The sequence below is a fragment of the Macrobrachium rosenbergii genome, chromosome 15 (genome assembly GCF_040412425.1).
Source record: "Macrobrachium rosenbergii isolate ZJJX-2024 chromosome 15, ASM4041242v1, whole genome shotgun sequence".
Lineage (NCBI taxonomy): Eukaryota > Metazoa > Arthropoda > Malacostraca > Decapoda > Palaemonidae > Macrobrachium > Macrobrachium rosenbergii.
In genome coordinates, this window is record NC_089755.1 from 44,793,297 (window position 1) to 44,805,792 (window position 12,496).

Sequence of the window (12,496 nt, forward strand, 5' to 3'; positions counted from 1 at the left end):
ATACAGGTGTAGTTCCTCTATCACTAGTATCTTGGTTTTCCTTTAATTACAAATTAACAGGTTTCCTCTTGCTAATTCCGTAACCTTCACTTGTAGAATACTTTTAAAATATAAAAATAAATATCATGGTGCTACATTTGTACATCAGAATGTCTTGTGATATGCACATATTTTTATACTGGGTAGCATTAGATTACCTGTAATTATTTACTTGGAGTGTGATAGTTGATTGCTGCAACATAAGAAAATTCAGCTATAGCCCACTCCTCAAGATGAGTAGAAACTCGTCCTCTTCTAGTTTTGTATTCAATTTTCTTTTATGGATGCGTGGGTGCATATGGTGGAGTGGTTTAATATTCAAATGGTGCATATTAGAAATTTATTCAAATGATTTAGAAATTTATTGTAAAATGCAGTAGTTACACAAACATTATATTGTATGTATTTTCCATGTAAAGTGAGGTTTTCTGAGCATGTAATTACAAAGCTACTTTGTTGATACATTGGTGCAAAAAAAAATTTGGGAGGGGATATTTTGCATTATTGATGTAGACTAGTTACAGAGAACTTCAATTTTCATTTTCAGTTCTCAGAGCAGTGATGGAATTAGGTTCTATCATCTGTAGAACACTTGATTGTGTTCATTATTCTCTTCCCGTAACTTCTTCAATGATTATGAAAGTGTTCCTCATCCTCCTCCTTTGCTTGGTACTTACAGTTCCTCATTGTTTTCTGGCAGAGTGCTTAGCCAATCTGCTGATTCTCTGGTTGAAGTGCTGTGTGATTGACCCAGCTCTCTTCCTTTGTCAGCCAATCGTTCACCTTTTCCCATTGAGTGGTACCCTAACAATAACTTTATGCTGGAATTCTCCAATGGCTCCTGTGAAACATGAGTTTTCTCAAGGGGTAACAACAAATTTATTTCCATACCCCTAGTTTCTTGGCAAACATGCATTAAGGGGGAAACCTCTATGATTAGTATCATAGAAAGGAAAATCTCTCCTTTTGGAACATATACTCAGCAGGTCACAGACTTTTCCTTTTGCCTCAACCAAATCAGGTCCCTTTCAGTATGTGATTTAAAGACTAGGGTTTGCCTTTTTAGTCTTGATTGGATTGGGTTAAGCCTCTCATGTAAAATTTAGTGTCTTGTTTGGATTGGGTTAAGCCTCTCTTGTAAAGACTAGGGTTTGCCTTTATAGGATTGGGTTAAGCCTTTCCTCTTCGAGGGAGTTGTCTATTTAGTGTTGAACTGTCTCCGTCACTCGGGAACTTCAGTCCTGAGTGACTTGCATACTTTAGTGCTTTAAGCATCACAAGGTATTTTTCAAGACTATTCCTCTGTTGAACAGAGTTTTTACCCTTGGACTGTTCATTTCTGATTGCGTAAGTCTTTTGACTTGCCATATGACATTCAGCCAAGTCTTTTCTCCTTTTTGACAGAAGATTTAGTTACCTTAATTCTTCTCTCTGAATCTAAGGTGTAGACCTGGACAAGACAATGCTTTGCTGGACTGTGCTTTTCAGTACTACCTGAAGTGAGCCACTGCCAGGGTTTGGAGTGTTTTCTTCTTTCATTAGTACTGATTAGCGCCGGAAAGTTGTCAAGGAGCCCTTTCTTTTGGCTTCATCTCTCTAGTTCTTATAAGTTCTTTGTCTCAGAATTTGTGGCCAAGACATTAATTTGTTGGTTCTAAACCCAAGGTGCAGGACTTTCTCAATTTCCTCCTGTTGAAAATTCATTAGTGAAGAGTCAGATGAAATGTTGCTATGCCTGGTTCATGCCCCAAATGTTACTTGAGATGGACAAAGAACCTCAGACCACAGTGCAAGCACTTTTCATGAAGGACATTGCTAAGGGAGGTAATCTCCAAAGCCGATGAGTCCCTTAGTTGTGCCGAGGACCCTCCGGTCCATCCATTAAATCTTAATATTAGGGTCGATGGGCCCTTTCTTGCCTTGTGGAAGAACTTCATGGTCCAACAGGTAATGAGGGGGGCATCAGACTCCCTTCACCTCATTTTGCTTGAGGGATGTTGCCCATAAGTCCCTCAACACTTTTCCCTGGGGTCTTATGGGATGCCCATTCTCACCCACCCAATGTTATCAATTGTTCTTTTGGCTTGTATGCAAAATGAAAAACTGAAGGCAAATATCAAAGCAGGGTTTGTATGCCTAAAAAAATACAAATTACTTTAAAAATTTGGCATTGGTTTCTATTGGGATACAAACTCTATGCCTTTTAATATATGGAGACTGTCTTTCCCATGACCCATACTTGTGAACATTCATGCCAGAGTACAAACTGGACCCAAATGAGTAAAGGTAAATGGCACTAGAAGCCCCCGTTCTACTAATCTAGAATGCGAACCTTGGTCTCTCCTTCAATGATAAGGAAGGGGATAAGACAAAATAAAGCCTTTATATCCATAACAAAGGCTGCTGACCAATTGTTCCCACTTCTGCAGAGGGGGACGAATTCTTTGGGTTTAGTCCGATGTGATTATAATCCATAACATGCAAAGTAGTGATAGAGGAAGCACCACTCTATACTCTGGGTCAATGCCAGTGCTTTTTTTCTGCATGATGACACTGCCCTGCCTGGGAAGTTGCTCAGCTCTACCTCCCTCCTTATATAGACAGTCTCCATATATGAAAGGCTTTGAGTTTGTATCCCCATAGGAACCAATGCCAGATTTTTCAAGTAATTTGTATTTTTTATAGGCATACAAACCATGGCCTTTCATATTGGAGGCACAGTAATCCACCTCATCCACCCTGCTTTGATATTTGCCTTCAGTTTTTCATTCTGCATACAAGCCAAAAGAATAGTAGATAACATTGGTTGGGTGAGAATGGGCATCCCATCTCCACCAGGGTACCACTTGTCTAGTCAGTACATGGCCAGTCCAGTGCACATGCAGACTGCAACTTGGAAGGCTAAGGTTTTTATACCTAGGAACATTTTCTTGTGCATTAAAAGCTCATAAACTTTACTAAAACCTTTCCTTAAAAACAGTATCCAGTTGCATTTCAGGAATACTTCATTAACCTTTTGAGATTCCAGTGACATCAGGCAAATGTCATCTCTTTTAGTTTCCACAGGCTAAGTTTGGACTCCTAAAACATCTGAAAGGTTAATGTATTTAATTCAGGACACTAGACACCCATCTGCACTATGCAACAAGAAGGTATTCATAATATTAGTCAGAACTGCACTGCTTTGTTTTATTGTAAATAAAATTAAACCTGTGATAAAGGTCAGTTTATATACTTATATGGAATTTGTGTGTTGCAGTGCCTCCTCTGATAACAATGGTGTCTAATCTCTCCAAATAACAATTAGTATAAAATGAGGAGTATGGTAGTGAAAATACTGAATGATAGTTGTTACTGAACTTTGTACTTGATATAACATCAGATCGTTGTTACTGAACTTTGTACTTGATATAACATCAGATCATTCCTTACCTAGTCATTGTGTTTGTGTAATTACAATATTATTACAATATAATTGTAACTATTCAAAAGTTGAAATTAAAACTGATTAAAGTATTTAGTAGTCTTGTTACCCTCATAGCCTTCTGAATACTATATATTCTTTTGAATTTATTAGAAACCCCAGCTAGTAAATATTTACGAAGTATTTAAATTCTTAAGCATATCTTGGAGGCACAGAATTATCTGGTGGACATTTGAAAAACCTGAGTTCACTGGTGATTTACATTGCTAATCTGCCACAATGTGGTGGGTATTACAAATTGTCATAATGGGTTCATTCAACACAGGCATTATTCTGGAACAATTATTTAAAAACAATTCATAGTATACAAACATCATTATTGGCATGGCAAATTCCAAAACTGAACTACTCCGCAGCAACAATAAATTCTCAACCAATACCTACATGGAGAAGAAATCATGCACAGAGCTGTCTCTTAAGCAGGCAGTTCACCTACAGGTTTGCTGATTTGTGAGGGAGGAAAATCAATGCCTTCCCTCCCAACACCAACAGCCTTCTCCAATGCAGGCACAACTGTAAAGGAGAAACCTGCAAGTGTCCCTGACTTCTGATACAAGAAAGGAAAATGAAATCCCATCTGTCCAAAGGAAGGCTGTTTGTCAACCTGGAGACTGGCAAGTATCTATCAGAGTGGTTTCACAGTCCTCTGGTGAGTGGAACCTCTGTTGCTGTACCAGAGTAGGGGGTAGTCACTCAATCAAGTGGAGACCAAATGATGATCTTGCTTCAGGAGTACACCCAAGATACAATTAATGAGACGATTTGCTCTTAAGGAGCAGCTATAGAGGCTTCCCAAAAATCACTGCACTCATGAATGAGACCAATGATTTCGCCAACTTGGCTTAAGCGGGCTCTAAAGGCATAGGACCTGCTGGTCATACTGGGACCCTGGGTAGGCTGAGAGGGGCCCCATAAAAAAAAAAAGAGGGCAGATATGCATCAACTTGTCCATGGTAATTTGGTAATGAATGCCTAGAACCAACAGAACCCGGTACCAAACTGAGATTGACAGGTGCAGACCAAGCACAATTTACACTAAAACCTAACACCAGACCATAAAATAATAATGTAGGTACAGAATAAGGTTGATCAGCACCCTCATTAACCATCCTACAAATGGTAGCAGAACCAGAGTAGGCATAGGGAAGACGCCACATACACTGTGTACGAGACACATATACGAGGTGAACTTTGGTGTACATGCCTATGAACCTCGCAAACAAATTCAAAAGAACACAATGAGCAGGAGCCACAGGGGGGCATCAACCCTTCTCTATGCCTCAAGTAGGAATGGGAAGCATGAGAAGAGTCTGGTATAGTCTTCCTCCTTTGAGTAATCTCAAATACACAAAGGGGCATGATTAGGCTTGTGGACAGCCTCATCCACCTCTCCCATGGAGTCCTTTTTAATCCTTTGTGGAAAGGTTAGAATTGATGGAAGGCCTACAGGACTACAAACGAAATATGTAAGAAGGACTTCTTGGCCTTATTCTTCTGCTTCTGCTTGTCCAGATATGGAGAAAGCAAAGAAGAGGAGGAGGAAGAGAAGAGCAAGGAAGTTGAGCATTTAAACTTCTTCCCCTTGGCCTTGCTCTGATTTTTTTGTTACTCCTAATCCACTAATCACAAGATAACATGTGTTAATCACAAGATGACATGTGTACATGGCAACCCTAGGATCCAGTGAAAATGTCACTCATTGCAACAATAAAAGTGATTGCAACAATAAAAGAGAGGGATCTCTTAGAGACTCCCAAAGAAGGAACAGCAACCTTCCAGATCTAGAACCTGCTCTGAGAAGGCTGCAAAAGATAACTTCCCAAGCAAGCCGAGAGAAAGCCACACCTTTGAAATCCCCAATAACTGCAATGGGAAACCTAGAGTAGTCAGTGATACAAGAGCAGAAGTGGAAAGAACAGGTGTGTAACCACTGTTGCATTGGGCACAGACACTGACTAGTCACCTGTGTCACTACAAACAGCAGGAACAGGTCTTGTCTCCTTTGACCGAAGCTTTCCCCCACTATTAACTGGGAAGCCTGGGGAAGAATTAGCAGGAATGGACCCAGCAGACAAGAGACGGATGCTGGAAAGAGTACAAAAGAGACACCACAGTCAAGGACAGTGTGCTGCAGAGTGTTATTTGACATAGTCACCTGAAACTGCTTTTTGGGCTTCTTTTGGTTCCACACTTTCCCAGTTGAGACCAAGACCAACCAGAATATTCTTGCTCTCCACAAGTCAAGTCAGAAGTGCAACTCTGGCTCCTGCAAATTAAGCAAAAAGAATGAAGATTTGCAGTAATGGACAGCATAAAACTTCCACACACATGCTCCCTTTTCCCATGATATCTACACTGTTCACAAACACTTCTCAGACCAATATTCCATAATTCTCTCAAAAGATTAGTCCAAACGTCCAAAAATATTCAAGCCACCATCAATCCAAAGTTCATCCAAGTTACAGGTACACTTTCACTACTGTATAGAATAGGGACCTACAGCAATGGAGAAGTTTGTTTTCCATGGCAGCCAAAAGGAAAGTGAGTTAGACTGTTGGTAAGTAATGGGTAAACCCACCTTAATCCACCTGCTTCTTAATCAACCTACCTTGTTAACTATTCCTTAAAATAACCACAGCACTCTTTTCAATCTTGGAAGAATATTAGCATCAAAAACTTCTAGAGACTGTAAAGCACTTCTAGAATCACAATTAAAAATGCTATACTTTCAGTAGAGAAGTTTGATGATATACAGTACTAGTAAAATTTTGGTATTACAACAAAATACCACAGATCATCTGTCACAATTATGGATTATGAACCTAAAGCATAATTTCCCAGCTGGGTATTTTATCTGGACAAAACTGCATTCAAACCCCAATGGTCACTCACACAGCCATATAGAGGGCACTTTCATATAATTCTATCTAATAAAAAAATGGTGGCTACTGAATAACTACCGGGGTATGTATAAAACTTTTCTACATGACCGAAACGTACTTTAATCAGCCTTCATATAAGTTTCCTTTATCAAATTCTCGTTCTTGGCAAAGAATGAAGAGAATGACCCTCATATATATAAAGTATATTTTACTGTATTAAGACAAAATAATACAATCAAATTCACACATTCATGGACACATATTAATCAACATCAAAAAGACAAGCCAAGTACAAATATAATGCAAAATGCTTAAAAATCTTGTCATTGATGATAAATACATCACAAAGAGTACATATCAGTGTCCTGATTTATGATATACAGTACATACTAAGTGTTCCACTACTAATGCTTATTAGGCCACAAATTTCATGTAAGGAAATTTCTGCACACGTGTTCATGAGCAAGTTTCTGTGTGCGTGCGCATATAGGCTTTTCCCAAATAAAATTAAGTCATTATAAAAAGTGTCTGGTAATTCAGCCATTTAACAGCTGATAACCTAATTATAATGCACATTTTCAGTTTAAGTTGTTATCTTAACAAACTAGCACCTGACACCCAAGTACTCTACCGAAGACACTGTGCTCCTAATCTAATACATAAGCATTACTGAAACTTAATAATTAAGAGAACACCACACTCTCTTTCTATATTAGAACTGCTATCTTTAATCTTTCAAACAATCTCATAAACATTCTCTATAGCTGCTTGCCACATTAGCTTTCTATAAAAAATTTTTTCCGGAAATCTGTAGAGCCGTTCCAAGATGCACTTACAAACACCTGCAAAAAGGGTACTACATATATGCTGTGGTGAGTTCAAGTTATATTTCTTGTATTTTGTTCTTTATAAATTTAAAAAATGGAGCGACCCTTGTTAGGCTCACTACAAAGGGGTTCTACTAATATCTGTCAGTTACGTCAACGTGACGACCCTCTCTTATTAAATACTACTACTCAATTCCATTTAGACTCCAATCCAAACACTTGGAAATAATCCTTGAAAATAATTTGAAACTTAATTTAATCAGGAAAGGTTTTGCTAGTAGAAGTGAGTGTGATGTTCTGATGCAAGTTTACCACTTACTGCTATGTACTAAAGTATTTCCATCTATGAACTTCCTACAATTCCTGCAAACAATCTTATTATATAAAACATATCCAGCATCCTAATGGTACAGCACAAATTTCTCTAGGTACAGTATGGTATATGTATTCTTGGGCTCAGAATCAAGTACATTCAACCAATGCTTTCTGATGTTGTGTGGTTCCACATATTTGCACATCCTTGTTTAAAACTGGCCCAATGAGACAATGTTAATATAGCCACTCCTATGAGAACTGGGAATTTTAGTTCAGGCCAGATTAAAATATCTTATAATTATGAACATCACAAAAGATTATGTTTAATGATAATGACTTACCCTAAGTACCAACTGTTCTGCCACCAGAGAATAAACCTACATTCATTCAATGGTGCAAACCTGGCAAACAAAAGACCCATTACTCAGAGGAAAAACCAAAACCAATCACCTATGCAATTTTTGGCTCAGTCTGGGAGCTTGGCTGAAAGCTATTTTCCCACATATTACTCTATGATGTGATTTTGTAACTTTATACAGGTAACTTTGATATGGGTAACTGAGTACATATACATTCAAAAACAACTGTTCCATAAGTAAAACATTTGATTTTCATGATACATTACGTCATGTTGCACAACCGTTAGCTGTGAGATCGACTTTTTCTCGAAAGAAGTGTCATGTGTTCCCAAAGTTGAGACTCTGCTGCTAGGGTACTTCCCAATATCTTATATCAACAAATGTTATTGCTAAACCATGGCAAATGAAGTTGCAAAATAACTTTCAATGGCATGATAGGAAGTGGACCCTCCTGGAAATAACTTTTGTGCATGTATAAAACATAAAAAATTTTTTAATTTTTCAAGTTAATACCTATGTAAACTTTTATTTAACTTAAAGTTGATATCTAGGGGGCCAGGTTTCCAACAGTTTGTTAGAACTCTGTTCATTTAAAAATAAGCAAAAGTTAAAGGCAGGAACCAAAACCTTTCTTTATAGACCTATGGTCTGGGTGCCTAAATATTCTTATCCCAGATAATAAAACATTTGTCACACTTCCGAGACTTGTGGAGCTACTCTAAATTGCCACCATGAACAAGATAAAAAAAAGTTATTGAGAACATTAGGTGTTGATGAAACTGGCTAATCATATGCTAACTGGCATCTACTGGTTCTGTTGAAAATGTATCCAAAAAACAATTAAGTGATGTTTCCATGGTGAATTAAAGTAAAAGATGATTTATACCTCCAAAATTTGGTTTTAACAACTTGAATATGACAAAAAAATTTTAAATGATGAGGATAAAGACATTACATCATATACACTGACCTTAAATGAAAACTCTTGATCTGATTCAGATTCGTCCGTTCTAAAAACCACCTCTCGGACAAAAAATATTGTGCTCTTGACAAAAATTTTATGCGGAATATTGGTAGATGTAAAAATTCTAATTCAGATATCACTTAAGGGCTCTGCTGAAGAAGGTAACCTACTAGTGATCTTGTGCATGCTCACTGGCCCACAAAGCTGGGATAGCATCTTGCTGCTGGTCATTCCCTAGGAGGAGCCAATTCAGCCAAAAGTCGAGTTGCTTGAAGGCTAATATAAGGGCTGATGCAGTTCCTTCTACATCTACTGAACACAGAAGTAAGGTCACACCTTGGTAGTTAAACAAATAGCTTAAGGACCTACTTCTCAAATTCACAAGTATTCCATATCTTTGAAAAGTTTAATAATGCCACACTCTTCATCATCACCACTCTCAGTAGTGCTGATCTGTTAAAAACTGTAGAATGATTCCTTTTCTTCCTCAGGAAACACAAAGCATTACAGGAGTACAGACAAAGAAAGAAAAAAGGTACCAAGTAAAGGTTCACTACAAAATATGTGGTCTAGCAAGCCATCAAGTCATATTCTAAGAAAATCCACTCTGCCTGCTGGATTGCTGGATAATCCCAAGGCATGAATGTCTTCTCAAAGTCTGCTACACAGTCCAGTGTCCCACAATGTGGCAGATATCCTCCAGGCCTTCAAAGAATGAGAATGGTCCTTCTACAACAACATGGTAGTCAAGCTCCCTCTCCTTCACTGTTGCTCTTACAAATTTTGGGCATTAACCATCTCTTATCCGCACATCCTTCCAATCCTTAGCCTTTCTTGTGACACCATCTGTCACATTCAACAATGTACACAGTACTGAGTTCAATGCACAGCATCCTTATGACCACTTTAATAACCATTCCTTTTCCCTTGGTTCCTTTTCAGTCACCAGGAGATTTGTTTCACTTACAATAACTTTCCATCTTCCCTGTCTTCCAGCTTCTTGAAAATTTCTAAATCTTATTCTGATTCTGCTGGTAACATTCTGCCAACTACACATAACACCTCCCATGATTGGGACTCCTTTTGTGCACCCCTTCATAACATCCTCCATTACAATGATAACAGAAAAGGGTTCACACTCTCGAGATCCTAAAAAATAGACTAATCAATGAATGATGCAAGGCTGGTAAATCCCATTTTTGGGCTAACAAAAACCCTGAATCAACTTTCTTTTCTCGCCTCGCCTTGCTTTAACTGGAGTCTTCCTTATGGCTAACATGCAGAGTACATTCTGCATATTAGTCTTAAGTATAAGCATTTATGGTATGTCCTCTTGTAATACAGCACAGTACTGTACAAATAATATGAACTACTTATACCTGACAAATTAAGAAAACAGACAGTAGCTTGGAACATATTAAGCTCTCTAAAAAGTGGCAATTTCATTCAACAACCAATTCAATAAAAACATGGGCAATTCCCAAACTGTAAAAAAAAAATGAGACTACTTGAGGTAATTTTCAGAAATGCTAGTCGTTGGCCCAAAAGAATCATTACTAATAGTAGTGTGTCTTCCCATCTATTGTAATAGAGATCATTGCATATCAGGGCGAACATGTTCACTGTTCAGTCATCTCATTAACAATGTTTTACTTATGACTATTGGCTACATATTGTGCCTGAATTCGACAGAACCAGTTCTAACCTACTCAATGTAGTTTGTTGTACTTGAGTTCTATTACTTTAGAACCAAAGGTTCTCAGTATGTCTCAATTCATTACTTAATTTTGTCTTGGAATACAGAGCACTCAAAATAACGCCCACCCTTCAGCCACTGATTGATCCCATAACAAGATTATTTAAGTATCTCAGTGTATTGTGAAATCTAGTTGTACTAGAGAAAACAGGAATGCAATGCATCACAACCAATCACAGACTAAACCAAGAAATAACAGTATTCTGTCTCCACTGATGCCAACATGTTCACACTCATATACTCAAATATAACAATTTAAAAAAAAAAAATCCAACATTTCCAAAATTACATATTTTCTTTGAGAGCAAAAGAGTTATTGTTTCCTATGTTTTGATGACTCAGCCAACACTGTATTATCAGCCACCTCCAATTAGGATTTACTGGGCTACTTGAAAGAGTTGTTGCTATTAAAAGTTAGCTACATGACAATGTTACCAAAGCTAGTATATTGAAGAGTCCCAAAACAGGCTCAATGACACAACATTGGACTAGAAAATTGTGCTGGAACTCATAATAATGAGAATAATAATTAAAATCTAATCAAAAAGCATACTTCAGTGAATTTAGTAAATAGCAAAATTAATCATAATGAATTTTCTCAAAAAAGATTAATTGATAATACCATATACAGCTTCCAAGGTTGGAGGTGCCAAGTTAACTTCTTGTATTAGTATTACATGGACTATATCCAATGTCTATAGTTGAATCTGGACATATTTATTAAATCTGGGCACTGAAATATGAAAAATAAACTGTTTTGGGTACTACAAAAATATATATACAGTATTTGTATATGCAATATACATATACTGTAGTACATATATGGTCTTGTCTGTAATATATATTAATCTCTGAAGCACTGAAATGAAAGTACTCAGGTGGTATATACTTCTTATTTGGCAATACTCTAAAACACACTCACATAACTTTAAAATGTTTACTTAATATATTCCAGTACACATTTAATAGTCCCACCTAACTACAGTAATCTCAGTTATAAATAAAACTATTAAATGTATATTGGAATATACAAAAACATACAAAATACAATGTTAACCTAAGGCTAACTGTGAATAATTTATATCATCTATTTCGATATGGTGATGTTAATGGCTCCAATGTTTCCTTCTTGCTGCAGTTTTCCATTCAACCAATTCCTATGAGTGCAATCAAGAATAGCTTTGAAATGACAAATTTATTCAATTAATTTAGCTGAAAATATGCAAACTCTAATAAACTTTTGAAAAATCCAAAATACAACACTCAACCATTAAATTCAGGTTAACACAGTTCAATCTCACAATATATGCCAACTATAAATAACCTCTAGACATAATTTAGCTACCAATCAATTCTTTCTAAACTCAAAACTGGATGAGAAATAACTTCAGAAGTCCTTTTACTATATGGATGACAACTTGCCTCTAGTATGAGCTAATAACAGTATGCCTTGCAGTAATCTGACAAGGTTAAAATGGATATGGTAACTACATATGAATATGACAAAAAGGATTTATAGGCAGCTCTGACAATACAATGCATGTATATTAGCCTTCACTTCTTTCAAATAATTCTTTTCCTTCACTGGAGGAATAGCTGGTATTAAAAAAGTATCGAATAAAGTACTACCCAAATCTCTTTTGCTATCAAGATCAAAAAAAGTATTATGGTTATTACCTTTCATCTTTCATAATGAGTAAATGTGTGATTCATATTTACTATTTACTTTCATATTTAAAAGAAACCAAATTATCAATTTCTTGCTGGTTGCTCATAATTTAAAACTTATTAATATATGCCACTACAGCTGAATCCTTGATTTCCCGCTCTCTGCAATCATATGACAAATGATCATTCCATATTGCAAAAC